Raw genomic sequence first — 25,172 nt, 5'->3', positions numbered from 1 at the left:
TCGCCACTGAATTACCAAATTTATATAACTTTAAACCATTTTAAGCAACGCTGTTTCCATACAGACCACCAGCGTTGGCTAGTTGTTGATATTTATAAAGATATTGCCCCTCTCAAATAAATTATTTTCAAGGCGGGAGGCAAACTGTAATGGCGTCGATTTCCGAAAAAAAATCCTGACTTGAACACAGCCAAAGAGTCTAGTATAGACAAGAGCATATGTCATTTCTTGGTTTTTTCCATAGGTATTTTCAAATCACTGTTCTGATACATATCTAGGGGGTAAGTCCTCCTTTAACGTTGGGCCGTGTCTCCGACACACACAGTAACAACGTAGCCTATTTCAGTCTTCTAGTAGTTAGTAGTAGTTGTTATTGTTGTTGATAGTTGCCATGCCTGTCGGAAAGACACACGTTTGGTAGTAGGAAGCGTTGTCGTCTGGTCCAGACGGAGCTATCCTGAGAGGCTAATAAAGCTACATGTTACAGAGTAAGCTGACTATCAGTACGTTATTGCACGCATAGGCCTATATTTACATTTAAACGTTTACATAGCAAAAAAAATTAAAATAGAAATAGATGTATTTGTGTTTCCCCCTGAACAGCTGAGAAAGTGGACACTGTAATGGTTAGCACTGTGAATTATGATACAATTCAGTAGGTGGCGGTAATGCAACATTTAAGGATGCCAACCACCATAAAACACAGAAGAAGAAGCTGAGAAAAAGGAAGTGCTGTGGGGTTGCAGGTGGTGAAAACCGTCTATACTCACGTATGTTCAGCCAGTATTATGTCTAGATTGTCAATTTTGAAATAGATTCAAGATTGCTCCCTACTGATACAGTATGTCTGTTAATATGGTGTGTGTCTGTGTGTGTGTGTGTGTGCGTGTGTGCGTGTGCGCGCGCGCGTATGTGTCTGTGTGTGTGTGCATCTGTGTGTGTGTTTGTGTGTGTGTCTGTGTCTGTGTGTGTGTGTGTGTGTTCAGGTCCAGCGCCACACGTTTCCGGTGGATCCAGAGCTACTACGGAGAGCAGGATGAATGGGCCCTGGATGACATCTACAGTACATCGGCCAGCAGTGTCCCAACATGTGCCACGGACATGGCTGGTGTGACCATGGACACTGCAGGTCAGTCTTCACACACACACATGCGCACACACACACACACACACACACACACACACACACACGTGCATGCCATAAAAAGTTGCATAGAAGATTACATGGAAGACCATAGATAGCTTTTGAAGTATGTTTGGGAAATAACACATTTCACCATCCATTGCACATCCACATGAATGAATGAATGAATGAATGAATGAATGAATGAATGAAAATTTATTTTGAACGTTAAAAAAGGAAATATACATGTACACATATATACATATAATAAAATAAAATAAGAAATAAAAAATGAAATAAAAACAGACAAAAAACAAAACAAAATAGCTAATCAAATGGTCATGTCCGAAAAGGAGTAGGAGGAAGCAGATGCTTGTCTAGTCCTACCCTTATTCTCTAATATACTCTGTTCCAGAGTTCATCATAACTAGACTCAATTTACATACTACATAATTATCAACATTATAACACAGTTACTCAATCAACAACCGTATTCATTCATGAATGTAAGAAGAAAATAACTTTTTTTTATTTATTTTTATAGAAAAGCAGACACTATTAACTCATTCATGGCCAGTTTAGGACTGCCAATATTTAGCACAGGCCAAAGATTTTCATAATTGTTGGTCATCTTTCAAGACCCACAGTAAATTATCTATTAGCACCAAAGTGATTTGCAATAGCTCAAAATGAAGATGTACGTCTCTGGGTTCACCAGGGAAAAAAAAGTGAGCTTTTAGCATGTTCTGTACTCTACTTATAGCCCTTTATATACACCCTGTTTTCACCAAAAAGGTCTCTCTGACAAGATAAATTGCAGATATTGGCATTTTTCTAAATCACACAATCTCATGCAGAACTCGCTCTCAATTCTTTTATTTTGAACTGTATTGACAGTATATTATTCGTTATGACACAAAAAAATAAATAAATATATACACATGAAGTGCTTTTTTTTTTACATTCAACAATATAGTTTACTCAGTGTGAGTGTGCAGACAGACACAGACAGACAGACAGACAGACAGACAGACACACCGACAGACAGACAGACAGACAGACACACACACACACACACACACACACACACACACACACACGCACGCACGATGCGTGATTTCTAACCCCACATAGGATAAGCAATAACCACGCCCTGTGGCGCCGGGATTGGCCAGGAGCAACACTGGAGGGCACGCAGCCCAGCGATTTCATGAACCAACTGAATAGCTCTTGAGAACAGACAGCGGGCTGCTCTGACTGCCGCTTGTTTTGTTCTGGTCCACCCGTCCTCGTCCATGTCTCCCTGTTCTATCCTCCCTGCTATTTGATCGTTCCCGTTTTCCCCTCGCCAATCCAAACGTCCTCACCGCCCTCTGATCGATCAGTTCCTCATTCCTCCGATGATCAAACACATCTCTCTGGATTACTTTCTCCCGTTTTCTCCGGGCTGGCACAGAGGAAGGCGACCAGCTCGTGCAGCGCGCCGAGGGGTGTGTTTCAATGGCGTTTTTCCTGTCTGCACAAAGAAGCGTTTATCCGTTTTCTGATTTTCCTCCTGCTCAATTTCAAAACAACAGCTGCGGTATGTGTTTGTTCACGTGTTGTCTTAGATGCTAGGGACCTGATACTATGTCACAGGCTGGGCAAGTGTTTGAACTAGGCGCTGCACTAATAAAAACAAAAACACGTCAAACACGTCTTTGGCGTGGATGGCTATTTCTGATAACACGTCAAAGACGTCTTTGGCGGTGAATGAGTTAAGAGGATTGTGCATTGGACTCCCCTTCCTCAATACTATATTTACCCAAAATGCAGTTTCTGTATCTATTTTTAAACTGTGCACATCATTGTATATAGTGGGGTAACAATGAGCCATCTTCTCTCAAAGGTGTGACGATGGCTTCTCTGGAACAGACTGCCAGCCCTCCTCCCCCCTCTCCTCCAGCGTGCTCTCTGACTTCCAGTCCCAGGATGCACTGCTGGCCACATGGCAGGAGGTGATTGGCGGAGAGGTGGTGACGCCTGACATGGGCTGTGGGGTGGTCTCCTCCGGGTCCTCCCTGTACTTCAGCAAGGTAGGGCGACCGTGCTACGAAATTACAAAAACACGTTCCAGGTTTTCCCACTCCACTTCTATTCCAAAGTGTGAAATGTATTCCCCCAGGCTGGGCTCAGGCAGCTGGTGAGCTGGGATCTGGACACGGAATGGGCAGAGTTTGTGCAGTTCTACCTGCGTGTGGGCGGAGACTGGGCGGAGTGCAACCAGGCAGACAGCAGGGAGGAGGGAGTGCTGCTGCAGTACAGCAACGACGGGGGCATCAGCTGGGGCCTCATCGCCGAGATGTACTTCACTGACTTCACCAAGCCGCAGTGAGACACCCGGGGACGGGGGAGGGGAGGGGAGGAGAGGAGAGGGGAGGAGAGGAGAGGAGAGGAGAGGAGAGGAGAGGAGAGGAGAGGAGAGGAGAGGAGAGGAGAGGAGAGGGGAGGGGAGGGGAGGAGAGGGGAGGGGAGGGGAGGGGAGGAGTTATAATCGCCTTCTTGACCAATAAACAGGACAGTGTTTTAAAGTCCCCAAGAAATGAACCCCCATTACTTTGACTTCCTGGAAAACAGCGTATCTTTCATGGTGCCCTCATGTTGCCACTAGTAGGCGTAAATACATGTCTACATTTCTAACCATTCAAACCCCTCCACATCAATTGCCTTTCTATCCCTGATTCATATTCCATTGCTTCAGACTTTTGAATGCATCAAATCATGGAAGTAAAGATGTAATTTCTTGGAATCTTTAACTGTCCCTTGTATACTATGAGAAAGAACATCCATGTTAGTTCTGGATCCAACAGAACTGGATGCTGGAATGGTGCAAATCATGTACGAGTGTAGGAGAGATGAGATCAGATGAAGTAGTACTTTGTATAATGTTGTTAAATGTTTAATTTCTGAATACACCCTAATGGGAGTGTAGACTGCAATGCATTTTTTCAGTACCTGAAAAAGTCGTCATTATTTTTCAAAAGATTTGTGAAAAGACCATAACCTTCTCTGTGCCCCTCCTCCTCCTCAGCTTTGTCCACTACGAGCTGCCCTTGGCCTCTAAGACCCCCTCCACAAGGTTCCGCTGGTGGCAGCCTCTCCACTCTGGAGATGGATATGACCAGTGGGCCATCGATGATGTCATCATTCTGTCAGAGAGGGAGAAGCACATCATCCCCATGGCCAATCCTACTCTGCCACAGGTGAGATATGGACATTTCCTGTTTGCTCTAATAGCATGATCCTCCCCATGCCCTACTACGTCCTGCCGGTGAAACTCCTCGCTGTCAGGTGAAATATCCCAGGAAGCATGTGCCAGTCTAGCACCAGTCTAGCGGGTGATGCAACGACTGGGACAGCAGGGAGAATTGGCCAAGTACAATTGGGGAGAAAAGGAGGGCGGAGTCTGAAACAAGTGCAAACCTTTTAGACCACAGCGCTTTTTTTCTCTTTTTCTATCCCGAGCTACGGCCATTTTCTCACTAAACTCACTAAACATCCATGAGTGACTGAGTGAGTTTGTGACTTTGTGACTGACTGAGTGACTGTCCTGACTTTGCCATCTCATGATCCCGGTGGGACCGCTGGTCCAGCGCTGTGGTAAAAAGAACAAATGTAATGGAAAATATCAAACACACTCTTGGATCGCATATTTTGAATAGCTAGAGTCTTTAGAGATATGTTCTGCTGCGGGCCTGTTACACAAAATGCTAAAGTCAACTCCCCTGTCCTCCATCTCCTGTTACACAAAATGCTAAAGTCAACTCCCCTGTCCTCCGTCTCTACAGAACTTCTATGAGAAGCCGGCGTTCGACTACCCTCTGAACCAGATGAGTGTGTGGCTGATGCTGGGTAACGAAGGCATGGAGAGGGAGAGCAACAGCAGCTTCTGTGCGCCCACGCCCTCCGCCATGGTGTTTGGACGCTCTGATGGCGACAGGGTGGCAGTCACCAGAGACCTGGCCCTGCGCCCCGGCTACACCCTTCAGTTTAAGGTACATACTGGACAGTACAGGGATACTGGAGGAACTAGGAGCATGCATAATGGCATGGAAATGTGACATATTTTAGAGGTCCTGCATATAGCATTTTAACATCAATAAAGTATGACCATAATAATTGTGTGATATTAGTATACCGTGAACAAAATGAGACCATTGCTGAGAAGATTGGCAGCCTCTACTGTGTGATCGGCTCTTGTTCTTCTTCTTGCTCTTCAAAACAAACACATGGGGAACAATACCAGGGAGAGAGAGAGGGAAATGTGATCTTCATTTTGAGAAACACATAGAAGCTATTCACCTTATGTAGCCCCGCCCACTTGACCCATTGTATCACGACTTCCTGTTCAAAACGCCAGCTGTTTGACCTGCTCAAACTAGTCTGACTCACCTGATCAAACCTAGTTTGACTCACATTATGAGTCAGACTAGGTTTATGAGTCACAGGAAGTGTGAATACAATCGGAACTTTTCCGATTGTATTCACACTTCCTGTTAGTCTCTCAAGCCAGACGGTCTCTTCTACACATGAGGTGAATAATAATGTATTTACATGTTTCCTTGTTTGATGTTGCGTTGTCCTGCTCATCCTGTCCCAGCTGAACATAGGCTGCGAGTCAGAGTTCAGCGCGTCGGCCCCGGTCCTGTTGCAGTACTCGCACGACGCGGGTCGTACCTGGGCCCGGGTTAAGGAGGGCTGTTACCCAGGCTCCCCGGGGGCCACTGGCTGTGAGGGGAGCGGCCGCGAGCTCAGAGAACCCACTGTCTACAACACTGGAGACTATGAACAGTGGACCAGGGTCACTGTGGTCATACCCCGCAACGTTGCAGCCAGGTAGCTATGGTAACACGCATGCAATTGAACGTGCTAAACAACGCGACTCAGTGATTCACTATAGATGAAGTGTCGACACACTGACACTTGAGGGGATTTTAAACTGTGTCTACTGTGTCTCTCGTTTTCCTCGTCCTCCGCCCCCTTCCTTCACTTCGCCAGTAAAACGAGGTTCCGTTGGTTCCAGGAGAGCAGTATGTACAGGGACGCCCCGGCCTTTGCCTTGGATGGGGTCTACATCTCTGAGCCCTGTCCCAACCACTGCGGGGGACACGGAGACTGCATCTCCGGAGTCTGCTTCTGTGATATGGGATACACAGGTACAATAGAGAGCCAAAGTGAAACGTCACTTCCTGCTTTTCTCCCTGTACCAGCGCTGCGAAAAATATGAATGGCGGTGAACGGAGAATAAGGTTACTTTTTTGATCCTGTTTGAATTGTGCCACGGGGGTGCCGACGCTAATTTTGTCCATTTAAAACATAACTTTGCATGTCAAGAAAGTCGCAGTTTGTCGTCAAACTGTCGCACTAGAAGTTATAAATCAGAAAGACTACACGCACTGTCGCCTAAGTGACGTCACTTTCTCTACCGGCAAAGCTGAAGACCGGCGACATGCCACGAGCTTCCACGAGCTATGTAGTTTATATACGAAACTAACCCCTACGTTTCAGTTTGACGACAAACTGTGACTTTCTTGACAAAGTTATGTTTTAAATGGACAAAATTAGCGTTCGCACCCCGTGGCACAATTCAAACGGGATCAAAAAAGTCACCTTATTCTCCGTCCACCGCCATTCATATTTTTCGCAGCGCTGGTACAGGGAGAAAGCAGGAAGTGACGTTTCACTTTGGCTCTCTAAAGAGAAGACAATTTGAATAGTTTGGGAATAGGGATGCACCGATATGAAAATTTTGGCCGATGCCGATAACCGATATTAACATTGCTGTTATGGCCGATAACCGATATTTACCGATGTCGATATAATCTGTATAAAACCACATTTTTATGATCATCACATTTTGTACATACTGAAAAACACATGTTAACACTGAATTTGAAAAAGTTATGCATTTCTTTATTTGCAAAGCCTTTGAAAAAGCCCATAAATCATAGATTTACTGCATTATTTCATATCAATGTGAAGAATTTGGCTGATAATGATAACCGATATTAACATTGCAACATCTGACCGATACCGATATGTTAAAAAATTACTAACATCGGCCGATACCGATATGATTGCCGATATATCGTGCATCCCTATTTGGGAATGTTTTTTTTTTCCAAAATGTTTTTATTTACAATTTGTTATCTTTACAATACATACAGACAAAACAACCACACCAACAACAACAACCACATATCTGCTCCTCCAATTTTTACATAGGTAATCTTAAACCATATAAAAACTCTTAATTAAATGCCATACAGGTAAAGAAAATAAATAAATAACAAGGTATCAAAAAGAAATTCTAGCTTCAGGAAGAACTGCACTGCCATCACAAAACCTAGTTATTCGCTTGATCATCTGCTAAATTTAAATTACTAAATAATGAATGGCATCCAAATATCTTCAAATATATGTTGTTTGGCTTCTTCATGTTTACCTCAGTCACGGTATTGTTATATTATATGCCTTATGATTTGTTTCCTCTTTGTCTTTGTGTCCCGTAGTGGAGCAGGATAGTTGCGTGCCGTCTGTGGCCAGTCCCACAGAGCTGACGGAGGGCTTTGAGGCAAAGCTGAGCCCACTTTGGCAGAGCCTAAGTGGGGGGCAAATCGGAGGAGGCTGTGGCACCATCAGCCAGAGCAAGGCACTTTACTTCAGTAGCCCTGGGAGGAGAGAGGCACGCACGACGCCCCTAGACACTACCAACACACGGTCAGCACCATTCACTCTTTCAATGAAGGATTGGAGAGGCAATACCAATTGAATCTGTGCAAGTTCCTCCTACCTGTAGTTAAATGTAATCACCACCTCCCTACAGTTTGGTCCAATTCTACATCTTGATTGGCAGCAAGAGTTTGGGACCCACTTGCACCAGGCCTCGCTCCCGCAACGAAGGTAATAAGGATCAAACTGGTGGTGTTTTATGAGTGAGGCTCTCCGATGCCTCCATGTGGCTATTCCCTGACACTGCAGCCTATAGAGCTGTGGTTCTCAAACTTGTTCACGTCAAGGACCCCTAAACTGACACAAATTAGACCACAGACACCCCCCATTTAATACGATTTTGTCCCAGGGTCCCCATCTGATAAGATTTGAGCTTTTAAATGTTTTATTACAGAAAGTGTATGAAACCCATGACCAAAATAGTCATACATTCGGTCATTGTGTTACTTATGGATGGAATTATAGTGAAAATAAATTATCCCCCTTTTTCCTGGGGACCCCTGGAGCCCACTAAAAGACCCCTGGGGGTCCCCGGATCTCGCTTTGAGGACCACTGCGTATCGAGAACAGCTCGACATCAGATCTGATCAGACCTCCACTGGCCTGTCTGCCCCGTCTCCATCTGTTCCTTCTCATGCTTTCTGACTCTGATCAGCCTCTATGGCAGGGGCACTCAATTAAAATTCATAGAGGTCCAGTTAGAGAAAATGTCCTCAAGCAAAGGTCTGGAACATTGTAACGTAGCTTGCGTTATGATTCAGTGCCATTGAACTTAGGCTACTTCAATGATTGCAGTAGCTTAATGGTACAATGTCTGTATGTAGTCAACGACTGACTGTTAAATCAAAATAAACATCAACAATGTTTATTTAGTTTTCATATTTAACTGGATTAATTATAAATAACTAGCCTACAATAATAATAAATACATGTTATTTTCTCATTTCAAGTAAAATAATGGCTGCATTTAAAAATAACATACAACAGAGTGCTTTGGGAAAATGTGCATCTTAACACGTTAACTGCCAACGACGTACTGATACGTCAAGCAGAATCCAACCGTTAACTGCCAGCGACGTATGGATACGTCAAAAAAATCGTTTTTTTTTTTTTGACGGTGGATCGTTGATCTGGCCCTTTTGCATCTTCTATTATACTGTTAGAGCCGCCGGGCGTGTGCAATCCATTCCGCCGACCCACTGAGTGGCGACGGTGCTCAGACTATTGAGTGTTGTTTGGCCAGAAACGCACGCATTCCAGCTGAGCTCAACCGAGGACCCAGAAGCGAACGAGCCTCATTCTCATACTGTAGGCGAAAACCTTTCACACGGGCGCACGGCGGTGGGGGCTTCCAAAGGTGGACTGGGTGGAAAGCACACTTTGAAGCGCGCAGCATAAGCCTAGAGTCACACAAGGCTTCGTCAAAGCTCTCAACCGAAAATCCAAGAACGGATTAAGCCACATCCACGCTCGCCGACGAGGGGCCGCCAGAGAGAGAGGCTGCTGCTCACTGCTCAGACAGGCAGGAGAGACTGGCTTGTGACTGACAAACACGGAGACACGCCCACGGAGGGAGGAGTTGTAAGGAGAGGGGGTGCGGGTGCTGCTATGGAGGAAATTACTGTTCAGAACTATATTGTTTATGTCTGATGTCTCACTGATGCCAAAAATAAATGGTTAAAGTGACTGTTTGATATTGAATTTCACAAAACTGCGATTATCTCAGCTTTTTGTCTCAGACGCTGAAACCATGCTGTACTCAACGGCTAATATCTACATAACTACTAACTCTACAAACTAACTCTTTTAGACAGAGAAAGCACACATTCTATTAGTACTTTTGTGAACTTTGTGTTGACAAACTCCAAGCAGAAAATTATCCTTGGCTCTTGTAAAATGAGCCAGAATCCTCAAAAAAACCCTCTGGCAAAAGCTACCTACAGTAAAAAAAAAAAAAAAGGCTGGCAGTGAATGTGTTAAAAGTGTTTTAATTTGAGAAAGAAAATCTTATTTTCTTCCCTTAACTCCACCTTTTCTCTTGAGAGAAGTGAGCTCCCTATCTATCTATTTATCTATCTATCTGTCTCAGTGTCTGTCTCTATCTATCTATCTATCTATCTATCTATCTATCTATCTATCTATCTATCTCAGTGTCTGTCTCTATCTATCTATCTGCCTGCCTGTCTGTCTGTGTGTCTGTCTGTCTGTCTGTCTGTCTGTCTGTCTGCCTGCCTGACTATCGATCGTTCGCAATGCAAACGTCACATGCCGTTGGGCAGTGAATGTGTGAGTGTGCCCTCAGTCTGGATTTGAGTGTGTTTGCTCCTGTGGCGCTTTCACAGACAGGTTAGGATCGCATCGCACTGACCATCGAACTGCCCGTGAGAACAATGAATGAACATCTAGGAGTCTGCCTGCTCCGGATTAAAACGAAATCTTTGTTTTTGCGGTCTACTCGTTTCTTTTGAGCACACCATGTTAAATTACTTATATCTCTTGCATATCTCCGTGTCTGACAATCTCTCGCCTGCAGCACCACTGGAACCGACTGGCGACTGGAACAGGCAGAATCTAATCGGATATTTGATTGGCTCAGTAGCATCACGTGTGATGATTTACAGCGCATGCATTGGTCTGTGAGCCTCCTGGCAGATTAAACCAGTAAAGCGTAGAAAAGCATGTGCCGGCTCGGTGAAATGTAACAATTCTCAATGATTTGTAGGTTATAGGCGATCGGTCCGGATAGGACGCCGTCTGGGTCCGGATGCGGACCGGAGTCCGGACTTTGGGGATCGCTGCTCTATGGCCTTGTGATCCAGCCAAGGCTGTGTAGCTGCAGATCTGGACCTCATCCTGAATGTGTGAATCAAAGTCTAGTGTTGTCTAGTTCACTCAGCAGATTAGCCTAGCCTGCAGCAGTACTGAAGGCTCAGTATATTCTATTATATTGTGTTCCTGTGTGCTATCTATCCTATTTCTTGCCACTACTCATTTGCCCTCATTTTAACTGCTGACAGCTGTTTTTTAGGAGATGTGTGTGGCCTATAAAGGTTTGAGTCCAACTATTAGGTTATAAAGGTTATGGACATTTTTCCAATACGTTTTTAGCTATTTTTGTAACTGCTGCGCCTGTCGCTTGATGCACTTATTATGCTCTTTCTCTGTTGTGATGCTTTTAAATGTATATTTTATCCTCTTACTCTTTTATTTTTCTTGTGTCAACCATTTTATGTGAAGCACTTTGAATTGCCTCTGTGTATGAAATGTGCTATACAAATAGACTTGACTTGACTCAATTTCTCCCTCTGTTTCTGTGTTCCTAGGTGTCCTTGTCCAGTTCTCTACCAACAATGGTGTCCAGTGGCAGTTTCTGAGGGAGCTGGACTTTGGTTCCTTCCTGGAGCCTCAAGTGGTGACCATCGAGCTACCGCCTCCAGCCAAAACCCCTTACACTGTGTTTCGCTGGTGGCAGCCACAGCAGGGTGAGCGCATGGGTGGGACACACACACAATATAATATTATTATAGAAGGGAGGAGTTTTGGCTCTACAGTAGTAGCCCTTTCTTACGTCTTTCTCTCTATCTCTTTCTTCTGTCATCTCTGCAGGGAAACACTCTGCCCAGTGGGCCCTGGATGATGTCCTGGTTGGTATGAATGACAGCTCCAGAACAGGATTCCATGACAAGTTTGACGGCGCGTCCCCTCTGAGGCACAACTGGTACCGCATTCAGGGCGGGGAGGTGACTGTGGACTGTTTGTCCCTGGACACCGCACTGACCTTCAACTCTGAGGCCATCGATAGTGAGTCATACATACACACACACGCGTAAAGAAGGGGGGGAACGCATTGTCAACGTGCCCATGAGCAAGGCACTTAACGACGCCCAACTGCTCTAGTGAAGCTGCTCAGTGGCTGACAGTGGACGGTTCTGTGATTGTACTGGTCGTGCTGGGCAGCTCCCAGTGTGAATGTATGAAAAAACAGCATGGTGCTGCTCAGTCGACATTCGATGAATAAAGAATAACAAAATAAATGATTACAGAATTTGTGTGCAAATATAATTACACGTGCATATATATACTGCACAAACACATACACACACACATTCACACAGACAAACCACATCAATAAAAAAGATGACTGTGTCATGACATCACAGTATTACTAGTCTCACTGGCCAGCCTCCTCTCCCTACCGTGGAGGAGTCTGGCGCCGCAGGTCTCCATAGTGGGATTGCGATGGGCGAAGCTTAGCAGCAGTGCCATTGGAAAATAGTTTCCAACAATCCAACTTGCCGTTTTCGGCGTGTAGCAACGAGCTAGCGTGTAGGTTTCTGCCGTTACCTTGCTAGCTAGTTAGCGTTGTTGTTTTCACTGCGGCGGCAGGGCACTATTTACAGCGACACACAGGGAGGAGGGAGCGGAAGCCGCTCTGATTGACGTGGTCGGAGCCAATGACAGAGTTTGTAATAAACCGGGAGCGGACATCCGGCAGCGACTGCAACAGTCGCTCCAATGGGAGAGCAGAGTAGAGCAGGGGAGGGTTTATCCCAGTTATGGAGACCTGCGGCGCCAGACTCCTCTCACGGTAGGGAGGGAGGGGAGACTACAGTATTACACACACGACAGGCTGAAACCAAGTCAACCATGTACATATGGCCTGTGGCTTCTGCATTATTAATGAGAGCAAAGCTGATTGAACAGGATCCTGCCTGGCTGTTATTAATGTGTGCATCAAGCTGTGGGCACATTTACTTTTGTGCAAATATGATATTACAACTGGGCTCCATCCATTAACCAGGCACAGCAAGAGCAATTTGGCAACGTATCTGTATACATAGAGTAGAGCTCCTGTGTGCCTGTGCTGTGAACACATTACGCACTGACTGTTAGGCTTGATGGCTGTTCCCATATGGAGTCAAACATAACTCAACAGCGTCTATTATAGCCACAGCTATATTTGCATCTGCACTTTTTTTTTTTATTGTATTACAATAATACAAACAATGCAATCCACCACGCCACTTCCCACACCGCCAACATATAATAAACACAGTTGAGCAACAGAGTACAATTTAAACAGGACACTATTAAAAAAATTACAGGACAGACATATACTGTACATATACATATACCCACATACATACAACAAACATTTAACGAAACAAAACAAAAACATAGTGATGATCATCGTTATCACTCTAATGTTGGCCTTAATCTGTTCCATTTCTTATCATAATCTTTCATTGTTCCCTGTCTATTTGCAATAATGCCTTCTAACAAAAGGTAATGCTTTAGAAAAGAAAGAAAATGAGGGAGAGTCAATTGTTCTTTTCCCTTCAATTCAAAAATAAATCTCTTACCCAATAATATCACAGTATTTAGAATAACAGGACTTCAATTTCTTAATTCACCAAGTATAATTGTTTGAGGGCGCATGGTTAGCACGATTGAATTGAAAGCTAGCCATCTCTTAATGGTCAACCAAAAAGTCACCACATGTGCACAGAACCAAAATAAATGCAACATATCTTCAATTTCAGAATTACAAAAGCGACAGTTTTGATCCCTTTTCCAAACCCCAAATAAAAAGCATTTTTCTTGTTGGCAGTATTTTGTATAAGATCTTTAATTGAAAGTACTGTGCATCTACACTTGTCTTGACTTTGTCTGTTGTATATTTCTTATGGTATTGATGTCGAAATACAATATGTCAACATAGAAGATTTTCTTGATTTTGTCATTTGCTTTCGGGTTTTACCACTTTTTATGTCACATATAAAATGGTGTATCGAGGATTATGAAGTTATTCAGATGCCTCATATTTTGTCATCAGAATAGCCTAGTGTGTCTAGGCTACTCTGTGTCTTTCAAAGTGTGTTGGGGGAAAACACTGCTTCATCGCTGTGCGTTGGTATCCATTAAGAGCATCGGCTGACGGTAAATGCCTAAAAATGTTGTCTCGTCACTGTGCCTGCAGAGAAGCCGAGGTATGCAGAGAGCTGGGACTTTGAGGTGTCCGGCTCGTCCTTCCTGCAGTTTGAGCTGAGTATGGGCTGTAGTAAGTCCACCTCCTTCTCCCACGGCGTGCGCCTGGAGTACTCCACAGACTGTGGGCGTCACTGGTCTCTCATCACCCCAGAGTGTGTACCTCCAGCCATCGGCTGTGCCGGTTATACCCAGAGCTCCGTCTATACCTCCACCCAGTATAAACACTGGAGGAGGATCACCGTCTACCTGCCTAGTGCTGCCAAGTAAGTGTATGACGTGGAATAATATGAGTGTGGATGTCTGTGTCTAGACTTTATGCTTGGAGGAGTGGACAGTATTTGTTTATTTGCTGAAATATGTCTACGCGGACGGCTAGTATCTCTAACTTGCTGTTTGAATCCTCCAGTTCCCCTAGGACTCGGTTCCGTTGGATCCAGACACGCTTCACCCCAGGGGCAGAAGGTTGGGCCCTGGATAATGTGTTGCTTACCCCCGGCTGTTCCGTGGATGTGCTCTGGTCATGGCCTGTGTGACAACGGACGCTGTGTGTAAGTAAACCACTTGTCATCTCTCTCACCTGGACTACTGCAATGTTCTTCTGGCTGGGCTACCTGCTGCAGCCATCCGACCGCTTCAGCTCATTCAGAACGCTGCAGCCTGTCTGGTGTTCAACCAACCTAAATTCTCTCATGTCACTCCCCTCTTCCGTGACCTTCACTGGCTTCCCATCTCGGCTCGCATCAAATTCAAGACACTGGTACTGGCCTACAGGGCAGTCCACATGTCAGCCGCTTCCTATCTGCAGTCCATGGTCCAGTTCCAAACTTCTCATCGCTCCCTCCGCTCCTCCACCCGTCCAGATCGCCTCGCTCCTCCACCGCTACGTGGGCTCAAAAGTCGCCCGTCCCGATCGCGAGTCTTCTCGTTCCTAGCGCCGCAATGGTGGAATGAGCTCCCCCCCTTCAGTCAGAACGGCCGAATCACTGCCAATCTTTCGGCGGAGACTAAAAACTCACCTTTTCAGGCTACACCTGGGCCCTTCTTGAACTAACATCTTTTACTGTAATAAAAAAAAAATACTAATGCTACATATTACTACTTATTCCTTCTCTAACTACTTCCTACATGGTGCTAGTCTATCAAAATATCTTAGATGTCATTGATTGTGTTGCATAGTTGTTTTCTGTACTGTTGACAAATTGTGATATTGTAAGTCGCTTTGGACAAAAGTGTCTGCTAAATGACGTAATGTAATGTAAATGGTTCTTATGCCAATTTTGATTCATTTTCATTGGCACTTATTTACTGATGTTTTTTCCATTCAAACCAGTCATACTTACCCTTACCTTTACTCCCCCCCCGCCTCCCCACCAGGTGTGATAAGGGTTATGGAGGGGCCCACTGCGTGCCCCTGAGCCCTCTGCCATCTATACTGAGAGACGACTTTAATGAGAACCTGCAGCAGGAGACCTGGCCTGAGGTGTACGGAGCGGAGAGGGGAACACTGAGCGGAGAGCCACTTAAGTCTGGCACTGCCCTCATCTTCAAAGGGGTGTGGGTCCTAAAAGCCATGCAGAGAACTACCAGAACATAAACAGCACAAACAAAAAGATCATCATACAGTATGTAATCAAATATGTAATTGTTGTTTTGTTTGTAGGATGGTATGCGTATGTTGGTGTCACGGGATCTGGACTGTACCATCCAATTCTCCTTCAAATTCATCACTAAAGGTGCAACAACATTTCAGAATATAGATTAGTTTTGGTATACAGTAGGTGTTTGTATGGCATAAATCAAAATTGTGTACGTCTCAATTGTGTTGTAACAGTTGATTGTATGGACTTTTCTAGGTGTTCCAGAGCGCTCCCACTCAGTGCTGCTGCAGTACTCTGTGAATGGAGGGATCAGCTGGCTGCTGTTGGATGAGTTTTACTTCCCCACCTCCACCGACACTCTGTTCCTCCACCTGCCGCTGCCCGCCAGCGCCCAGACCAACGCCACCCGCTTCAGACTCTGGCAGCCGTACAACGGCGGTGAGTGGACACATACCGTGGAAGCCAGGGGCGGACTGGGATCATAATTCAGGCCGGGCATTAGATACCAAGCAGGCCAGGCCGATACGGGCCGACGCGCGAAAGCCCAATTTGGGCCGTTTGAAGCCCAATTTGGGTTGTTTGAAGCCAGATTTGGGCCATTTGAAGCCCAATTTGGGTCGTTTGAAGCCCAATTTGGGCCGTTTGAAGCCAGATTTGGGCCGTTTGAAGCCCAATTTGGGTCGTTTGAAGCCAGATTTGGGCCGTTTGAAGCCCATTTGGGCCGAGTCCAATTTTACAATGAGATGCACCCACTTTAACCCTGAATAAAGTAATAAAACCACTAGTAAACCAGTAGGCGGCGTCTGGCCTGCTGTTCAGTGAGTGGCCTGACTGCGGGCACCACATTTGTTTTTTTTGTTTTTTTGTTGCAGGCCAGGCCCGATTATCATGCCCGATTATGCAGTCCGCGCCTGGTGGAAGCACACGCACAACAACACAGAAGCTCAGATCATCTGTCCTCCTCCACTCCCACCCTACCCCTTTCTCTCCCTCTCTCCCTCTCTCTCACGTAACCCTCATCACATCACACATCTCCACTCCACGAGGTCACAGCGTATAGTCGCCGTCCTCAGGCCATGTTCCCAGTGTAGATGTGTGAGTCTCTCTCTCTCTCTCTCTCTCTCTTTCCTTGTGCCCTCTAGGTAAGAAGGAGGAGGTTTGGGTAATAGATGATCTCATCATTGATGGCAGCTCCTTGCACAACCCACCAGTGGTAACAGATGGCTTTGAAGAAGGCCCCAACGAGTCCAACTGGCTCTTCTACCCGGGGGGCAACACTGGCCTCTACTGCCCCTACCAGAAGACTGGCCTGTGAGTCAAACAACAAAGGCTCGGTTTATTTTGAATGGCTTCTTCTTCTGTCTTAAATGATGCATGATGGTGCTGAAAAATGCAACTAGATGAGCTTTCCCTTGACAGTCCCTTTTGGGTGTGTGTGTGCGTGCGTTTGTGTGTATGTGTGCGTGCGTTTGTGTCTATGTGTGCGTGCGTTTGTGTGTATGTGTGCAGGGAGGAGGATGAGTCAGCCATGGTGTTTGTCTCCAGCGAGCTTGGAGAACACTCCATCACCACCAGGGACATTGACGTCAATGAGAACACCATCATCCAATTTGAGGTAGACAAACACTTTTTATAGAAGTCACAAGGAACATGCATGACTTCCTACTTACTGTATGTAAAAGATAAATTATGACTGGTCGCCTTCGCTGATGATGTCACATCTACTGTACATTTCTTCTCCAGATTAACGTGGGCTGCACAGCCGACAGCTCCTCTGCCAACCCGGTGCATCTTGAGTTCTCGCGGGATTTCGGTGCCACCTGGCACCTTCTGGTGCCCCTGTGTGCCGGCGGGCCGCAGCCCTCGTCGCTGTGCTCCACAGAGCTCCACCCTGCCAGCGTCTACTACCCGGGCACCACCCAGGGCTGGAGGAGGGAGGTCATCCACTTTGGCAAGCTGCGCCTCTGTGGGTAAGAACTGGACACGTCCTCTCCAGTAGATGGCAGCAGAAAGGAAAACAACACTTTAGAAGGATGCATCATGTTTAACGCCTACATTCCACTAGGTCCGTGTTCGGTCCGTCTGCGCTGCGGTACGGCATCGGAGCCGATACGTTTCCACTCTAATCATTGTGTCAACTCCCACCTACTCCGCTGCGTTGCGTGTCTACTCCGTCCCAGCTCCGACGATCCAGAGCTCTCCAAAAAATATACACAGCAAGGCTTCTATTTTTCACGGATGACGGAGCAAAGCCGCAGCAAGTTGGGCGGAGCCAGGCATGAAATCAACAGGGCAGAGGTGTTTACAACATTCAATATCAAGCCAGAGGACAAACATGTATGAGGAAAAGTTCATAATTGAAGTGGAAAACCACAAAATAATATATGACACAACACATCCTTTTTACAAGGACAACACCAAGCAAGCCCACCCCTCCTCTGCTCCTCCAGTTGGGAACAATGATCTTCTGCCTGTTTGTTGTTGCATTTATCCCACATACAAATTGTCTCGCTCGATTTTACCGTGATAACCTGTCGGTCTCGTCACTCTAGCTGTCTGGCGGAGCGGAGCTGTGACGTGCTCTGCACGCAGCCGGTTAGTGTTGGCGGAGCACAGAGCACGGAGCAAAACCGGAGAACAGCTGCAACGCAACGCAAATGCAACCAGTGCAATCCCGGCGTTACACATCAGTGTGTCTTCTTTGGGACAATGCACACTTGTCTTACTTGTCAACACAAGATATGATAATAATAGCATCCAGGTAGTGCAGCTGTAGATAGAGTTGCAGGTTCGAGCCCCCGTGTTGCCTCCGGCTTGGTCGGGTGTCCATACAGGCACAATTGGCCGTGTCTGCGGGCTGGGAAGCCGGATTAAGGATATGTGTCTGCACATGTATGGGAGGAAGCATGTGCTAGTCTACAGCTCTCCCCAGATCGGCAGAGGGGGCGGATCAATGACCGGGACAGCAGGCGGAATTGGCCCAAGTACAATTGGGGAGAAAATCTGGGGGTGGAGGGGGGGCATGGGGGAGGATTGATAAAAAGAAAAGAATATGATGATGTTAAAAACACATGTTGTGTTACAGTCAAATGTATAGAGCACTGCAGGAATGAGTCTGGAAGTAGCATGTTGGATCTTCAGGTGTGGTTTTAGAACGGGGATTTCACTTCAGTGCATAAAATAAGGTCTGTGGTTAACAAAGGTTTATGAGAGTGGTCATTTGTGTTCAGCATGATAATCTTCACAAACATGAATCACTTTTATGAAACGATTTTCAGAAAACTTCAAAAGTCATACACGTGATTCACATTGTGAAAATGATCCTGCTGAACACAAATTACCACTCCCATACATCTTTGTTAACCACAGACCTTATTTTATGCATTTAAGTGAAATCCCCATTCTAAAACCCCATTGACTTTTCCCCTGAGGATCCAACATGTCCTGGACTTCCGCCTTCCGACTACAAAAATACATCATCCCTGTGGTACTCTATTGTCTTACATCCTTTCTATTCTGTCTGTCTCTCTATTCATCTTCTTTCTTTCTTCCTTCCTTTGTTTCTCTCTCTCTCCATCCAGGTCAGTGAGGTTCCGTTGGTACCAGGGTTTCTAGGCGACCGGTTCTGCTCCTCCCACCTGGGCCCTGGACAACATCTACATCGGCCCTCAGTGTCAGGACATGTGTAACGGCCACGGGGCCTGTGTGGGCGGCACCCACTGTGTGTGTGACCCCGGCTACTCTGGACCCGACTGCTCCGTACCCGACATCCCCAACCCTGACTTCCTCAAGGAGGACTTTGAAGGTACAAGAAGACACAGATGCACACACAAACCAGCATCCATTATGATGATTTTAACATTAATTTGTTAGTCTTGTCCTTTATTTTATTCTTCATTTTTCTTCATTAATTGTTCATGTTTTTATATATTTCTCAGTTTTTTTAATCTTATAAAGCACTTTGTAACACTATTTTGATGTGCTCAATAAATAAAGATGATAATTTACTTATTATCATTATTTATATTATATCATACTAGTCCTAATCATACTACAGTTACCGATACTTCACTTTGTTTTGTATATATCATGTATGTTTGATGCATATGGTGCGTATACATGTAATGTTTGTGTGTGTGTGTGTGTGTGTGTGTGTGTGTGTGTGTGTGTGTGTGTGTGTGTGTGTGTGTGTGTGCGTGCAAGCGTGCATGCGTGCGTGCGTGTGCATGTGTGCGCACGCGTGTGTGTGTGTGACACTTGTGTCTTTCTGTCTCTAGGGGGAGCCGTGGATGCTGAGCGGTTCAGACTGCTCAGTGGAGGGAAACCATCCAGGAAGTGTGGCATCATGTCCAGTGGGAACCACCTGTTCTTCAGTGAGGATGGCCTGCGCATGCTGGTCACCAACGACATGGACCTGTCCAATGCCAGGTACACACACACACACAAACACACGCACACACACACACACACATTAAACACAAAAATCACACCCAGGTGTTGAAGTAAGCAGTGAAGGTGTGCAGGTCCGAGGTTTGCAGCAGGTCCCACCCTGCCTTCTCCTCCACCCTCCCCTCTCTCTCTGACACTGTGTGTGTGTGTGTGTGTGTGTGTGTGTGTGTGTGTGTGTGTGTGTGTGTGTGTGTGTGTGTGTGTTTGTGTGTTCATGCGTCTTTTGAGTCGCTCTCCATAGCGTGCAAAAGTCTCACCAATGAGGAAATGAATTCTCCATTCATTTCCAGACGTATCTTAAACTGTGCATGCGTGTTTTACCGGCTTTCAAACACTATCGTCCTCGAGAAGAGACGCTCCCTCTCTCGTCTCTCTACGCCTGTGTCTCTGTCTGTGGAGACTGGGGTACTAGGCTAAATCTCGCCACACACATCTTGCCCACAAACACACATAGTCACTTATAGAAGTGGCTGCACCGCTTAAAAAACTACCAAAACTCCCTGTATACTTCACCCAAATAAACCTACTTAATTTATTTGTTTACACTTGTTATCGATAAGCTCATGTTTTCATGGCTGTATTCTCCAGGTTTGTACAGTTCTTTCTACGTCTGGGTTGTGGTAAGGACGCCCCAGACCCTCGCTCCCAGCCTGTGTTGCTCCAGTTCTCTGTGGATGGAGGTCTGACCTGGGGCCTCCTCCAAGACTTCCTCTTCAGCAACAGCAGCAACCAGGCTCGCCTGGTGGCCCTGGAGATCCCGCTGCGTGCCCGCACCTCCTCCACTCGCCTCCGCTGGTGGCAGCCCTCTGAGAACGGACACTTCTACAGCCCCTGGGTCATTGACCAGGTACAGTACGGCAGGAGAGGCAGCACCCATTGGTTTCCACCCATCCATCTATCTATCCATCTATCTATGTATCTAATGTACATGTATGTATCTATCTATCCATCTATCTATCTATCCATCTATCCATCCATCTATCCATCTATCCATCTATCTATCTACATGTATGTATCTATCTATCTATCTATCTATCTATCTATCTATCTATCTATCTATCTATCTATCTATCTATCTATCTACCATCTATCTATCTATCTATCTATCTATCTATCTATCCATTCATCCATCCATCCATCAGTCTAGCCATCGTTTTAGCCATGGCTAGATTGGTCGATGGGTATTTAACAGATCTGATCTGTTATCCATGTATTGTTTCATCCTCCACCTGACAAATGGGCCTCTGGGTAGTGCAGCAGTAGATTCCCTGCCTACCAACACGAGGGTCGCAGGTTTGAGCCCCCGTGTTTCCTCCGGCTTGGTCGGGCATCCATACTGTACAGGCACAACTGGCTGTGTCTGCGAGTGGGAAGCCGGATTAAGGGTATGTGTCCTCATCGCTGCACTAGTGCCTGCTCTGATTGGCCGGGGCGCCGGTTCTGGGTGGAGGGGAACTGGAGGAATAGCGTGAACCTCCCACGTGCTACGTCCTGCCGGTGAAACTCCTCACTGTCAGGTGAAAGAAAGCGGCTGGCGAATGCACATGCACAAGGGGAGAAAACTTTATAAAAAGAAATACGGCTGACAAATCTCTGCCCTTGTTTACGATATTCTCCTCTTTCTATTAGACATGAACTAACGCGTCTCTTCCTCTCCCTCCAGGTGGTGGTGGGCGGCAGCGCCAGCGGCTGGGGGCCTCTGGAAGACGACTTCTCCTCCATCGACGGACGCTCCTGGCTCCTCCACCCTGGAGGAACCCGGATGCCTGTTTGTGGCTCGGACGGGGCTGCTTTCGCCTTCATAGAGAAGTCCAACACTCGCTACGCTGTCACCACTGACATCAGCCTGGGCCAGGACGCTTTCATCCAGTTTGACTTCTCCGCCTCGTGCTCCGTCACAAACTCCTGCTACTGTAAGCCACAAGCAGCATGATGAGGAGGGCCTGATGCTCAATACTGACAAGAGAGATTGTAGTCTACAAGCAGAAGTGACATGTGACATTAGGAGGTGTTGAATATGCATTACATAGAAGTAAGGCTAATTTGTTCTATCAGGTCTAAAATGTTTGCATGAAAACTAAATTGTAGGCATTAAAGAAGGCCTCCAATATTCTATTTAGTTTTTAGACTATCCAGCTATTTCTAGATGTTAGCAGTTGAATCAGTATACCTTCTTTTGATCGTCTCCTTGTTTCTGTCGTTTTCCGTTCTCCACAGCCATAGAGTTGGAGTATTCTCTGGACCTGGGTCTGAGCTGGCAGCCTGTGGTCAGAGACTGTCTGCCTACCAGCCCCGACTGTTCGTCCTACACCCTGCAGAGGGTGCTGCTCTCAGACACGTATACAACAAGTGGGGGCGCGTCACCATGCCCATCCCCTCCTACGCCAGGTTAGCGTCGTAGACACAGCCGGTGGCACGACAACATCTGAAATGAAAGCAGTAAATTACAGTGACACAGTTTACGGTTGAATTCTATCCTACATATTTTTTTATCTGTGATTTTTTTTTATGTCCGTCAGGTCTCCAGCCACTAGGTTCCGTTGGTTCCAGCAGGCTCCTTTTGACAAGCAGCAGACTTGGGCTCTGGACAACCTCTATATTGGAGATGGCTGCCCAGACATGTGCTCTGGACACGGACGCTGCCAACAGAGCTCCTGTGTGTGAGTAACCGCTTGCTCTTGCATGCCTACACTACACACATTCCACTCTGAAGACTCCACTGAAGCACTGATGATGCTCCTGATGTGACCGTTTCTCTTTTTGTGCACTTTCTGTTTGCACCCTTCATTTCACCTTGTCACCATGTCAGTAAATTGTGGCATCTCATTTTCGTTATTTACCTTTAGACTGTGCATTTTTTATGTTTTTTTTTTATGTTTTTAATCTTCTATGTTCTGAGACAAAAAGAGTGAATACTGTACTGCCCTGCAAAGCTAAAAGGGGGTAACTCGCCAGAGTGTAGAACTGAGAAAAATGACTTTAAAGTTTTGTTGTTGTCCAGCCAAATGTATTGTAGGAAGAAAACTGGAAATGTGTTAATTATTTGTTTATTTAATGTAGTTATTTATCTACATAATTTTTTTTAGCTCAAACTTGACCTTTGACCCTTATTTGGAAGTTAACTTACTCTGGCTTTGCATTGTCTGCAAAATAATAAGGGGTGATACCAAGCAAAAAGACAGTAACTTCAATTTGATCCTTCACTTGGTTGCTTATCACTATATAAAACCAGTATATATGATAATAATGATAACATAGACATGAAGTCTCATGTTCATGACACAATTACGCTTAATATAATATACGTATAAATATAATCTAACTAGATTATCAGGCCGCTACACATCCTTCAAGCCTAGTTTGGTGGGAGTCTTGTTGGCCTGTTGTGTTTCTGTGTGTTGGCGCCTCGGGGGTTAATGTCATATGAGCTGGCTCCTCGGGGGTTGATGTCGTATGAGCTGGCACATCTGGGGTTAATTTCATATGAGTGGCACCTCGGGGGTTAATGTTGTATGAGCTGGTACCTCAGGGGTTAATGTCATATGAGCTGGTGCCTCGGGGGTTAATGTCATATGAGCTGGCACCTCTGGGGTTAATTTCATATGTGCGGCGCCTCGGGGGTTAATGTTGTATGAGCTGGTACCTGGAGGGTTAATGTTGTATGAGCTGGCACCTCTGGGGATAATGGCGTATGAGCTGGCACCTCTGGGGTTAATTTTATATGAGCGGCACCTCGGGGGTTAATGTTGTATGAGCTGGTACCTCAGGGGTTAATGTCATATGAGCTGGCGCCTCGGTGGTTAATGTTGTATCAGCTGGTACCTCTGGGGTTAATTTCATATGAGCGATGCCTCGGGGGTTAATGCTGTATAAGCTGGCCCCTCCGGGGGTTAATTTCATATGAGCAGTGCCTCTGGGGTTAATGTGGTATGAGCTGGCGCCTCGGGGGTTAATGTTGTACGAGCTGGCACCACAGGGGTTAAATTTGTATGAGCTGGCGCATCAGGGTTAATGTGGTATGAGCTGGCACCTCGGGGGTTAATGTCGTATGAGCTGGCGCCTCGGGGGTTAATGTCATATGAGTTGGCGTCTCTGGGGATAATGTTGTACGAGCTGGAGCCTCGGGGGTAAATGTGGTATGAGCTGGTGCCTCGGGGGTTAATGTCATATGAGGTGCCTCGCGGGTTAATGTATAAGGGTTAGGGGGTTAATGCCATATGAGCTGGCAACCTTGGGAGTTAATGTGGGTGTGTGTGTGGGTGTCTGTGTGGGTGGGGGTGGTATTGGTCCGATGTCACAATCATGGCATTAGGCCTGCCCAGTAATGTAACTCATACCTCAACTCAACCTGTGCATACTGGTGAGTTACCCCCTTTTTGCGTTGCAGGGCAGAGCATTCAGAGTGCAGTCAAACCAAACCAAACAACCGTAACTGATGTTACCTTAGTCTTGCTTGGCTTTTCTAGGGCTTTTGGAAGTTACTGTAAATATGACCGCCTATTTTCTCCAAAAAACAACACAATTGACTCAAGATATTTTTCCACATGATAAAGCAGATCTTCAATGTTCCAAAAATGACAAAAACTCATTTTTGACAAAAATTGAGTTACCCCCTTTTAGCTTTGCAGGGCAGTGTACAGTACCTATGCATGTGCACTCTCCAAAATTATTATTGTGTATAATGTCTTAAGCTATCAGTTTGAATCACAACTACTGTCATTAATGTGGATAGGAATGGGCAAGCATATAATCTTATGGTATGGTTATAGTTATGTATACCTGTGTTTTGATGGCCACATTGTGGTTGAATCTTGTGTGCGTGTCTCCACCATCCTCCCCCAGGTGTGACCCAGAGTGGGGAGGGGAGTACTGTGACGAGCCTGTGGTTCCCCTGCCCTCCCAGCTGAAGGACAGCTTCAGCCGAGCCCCATCCCTCAGCCACTGGCACCTGCTGACCGGGGGCAAGCTCAGCACCGTGTGTGGAGCTGTGGCCTCCGGAGCTGCACTGCACTTCAGCGGAGTAACTATACTTTCTTTCTTTCTTTCTTTCTCTCTTTCCTTCTTTCTTTCTTTCTTTCTTTCCATCTCTCTTTCTTGTTGCGCGATGACAGCAGCAGGAGATGGCAGGCTGAATTGGATAGAAAGACACATAGTATTTAATAAAAAGACAGCAGCAATATGATTGGCTTGCAATGGAGGTGTGTGGAGATGTGTCACTATGCTATTGGTTAGTTGAGGCC

At 46.0% G+C, this 25,172-nt stretch overlaps 1 pseudogene across 1 annotated transcript in view; it reads left to right on the top strand.

Annotated features, from left to right (window-relative positions):
* The first annotated feature begins 986 nt into the window (after positions 1-986).
* Positions 987-25,172, top strand: part of LOC310771018 (reelin-like) — a 39,913-nt pseudogene continuing 15,727 nt past the window's right edge. Inside the window, exons 1-26 of the transcript in view lie at positions 987-1,129; positions 3,012-3,198; positions 3,288-3,493; positions 4,194-4,365; positions 4,951-5,157; positions 5,763-5,998; positions 6,161-6,318; positions 7,675-7,882; positions 7,989-8,065; positions 11,218-11,376; positions 11,501-11,695; positions 13,875-14,148; positions 14,292-14,433; positions 15,260-15,437; positions 15,546-15,618; positions 15,739-15,921; positions 16,626-16,794; positions 16,993-17,098; positions 17,227-17,453; positions 19,065-19,288; positions 19,761-19,911; positions 20,521-20,779; positions 21,596-21,845; positions 22,150-22,320; positions 22,452-22,592; positions 24,775-24,952. The product of the transcript in view is annotated as a reelin-like (transcript). The remainder of the gene's footprint in view (positions 1,130-3,011; positions 3,199-3,287; positions 3,494-4,193; positions 4,366-4,950; positions 5,158-5,762; positions 5,999-6,160; positions 6,319-7,674; positions 7,883-7,988; positions 8,066-11,217; positions 11,377-11,500; positions 11,696-13,874; positions 14,149-14,291; positions 14,434-15,259; positions 15,438-15,545; positions 15,619-15,738; positions 15,922-16,625; positions 16,795-16,992; positions 17,099-17,226; positions 17,454-19,064; positions 19,289-19,760; positions 19,912-20,520; positions 20,780-21,595; positions 21,846-22,149; positions 22,321-22,451; positions 22,593-24,774; positions 24,953-25,172) is intronic.

The sequence above is a fragment of the Poromitra crassiceps genome (assembly GCF_964638095.1).
Source record: "Poromitra crassiceps genome assembly, contig: HAP1_SCAFFOLD_305, whole genome shotgun sequence".
In the NCBI taxonomy this organism is placed as follows: domain Eukaryota; kingdom Metazoa; phylum Chordata; class Actinopteri; order Beryciformes; family Melamphaidae; genus Poromitra; species Poromitra crassiceps.
The sequence above is the reverse complement of the archived record's forward strand: the minus strand, read 5'-3'. Positions and strand labels throughout refer to the sequence as shown.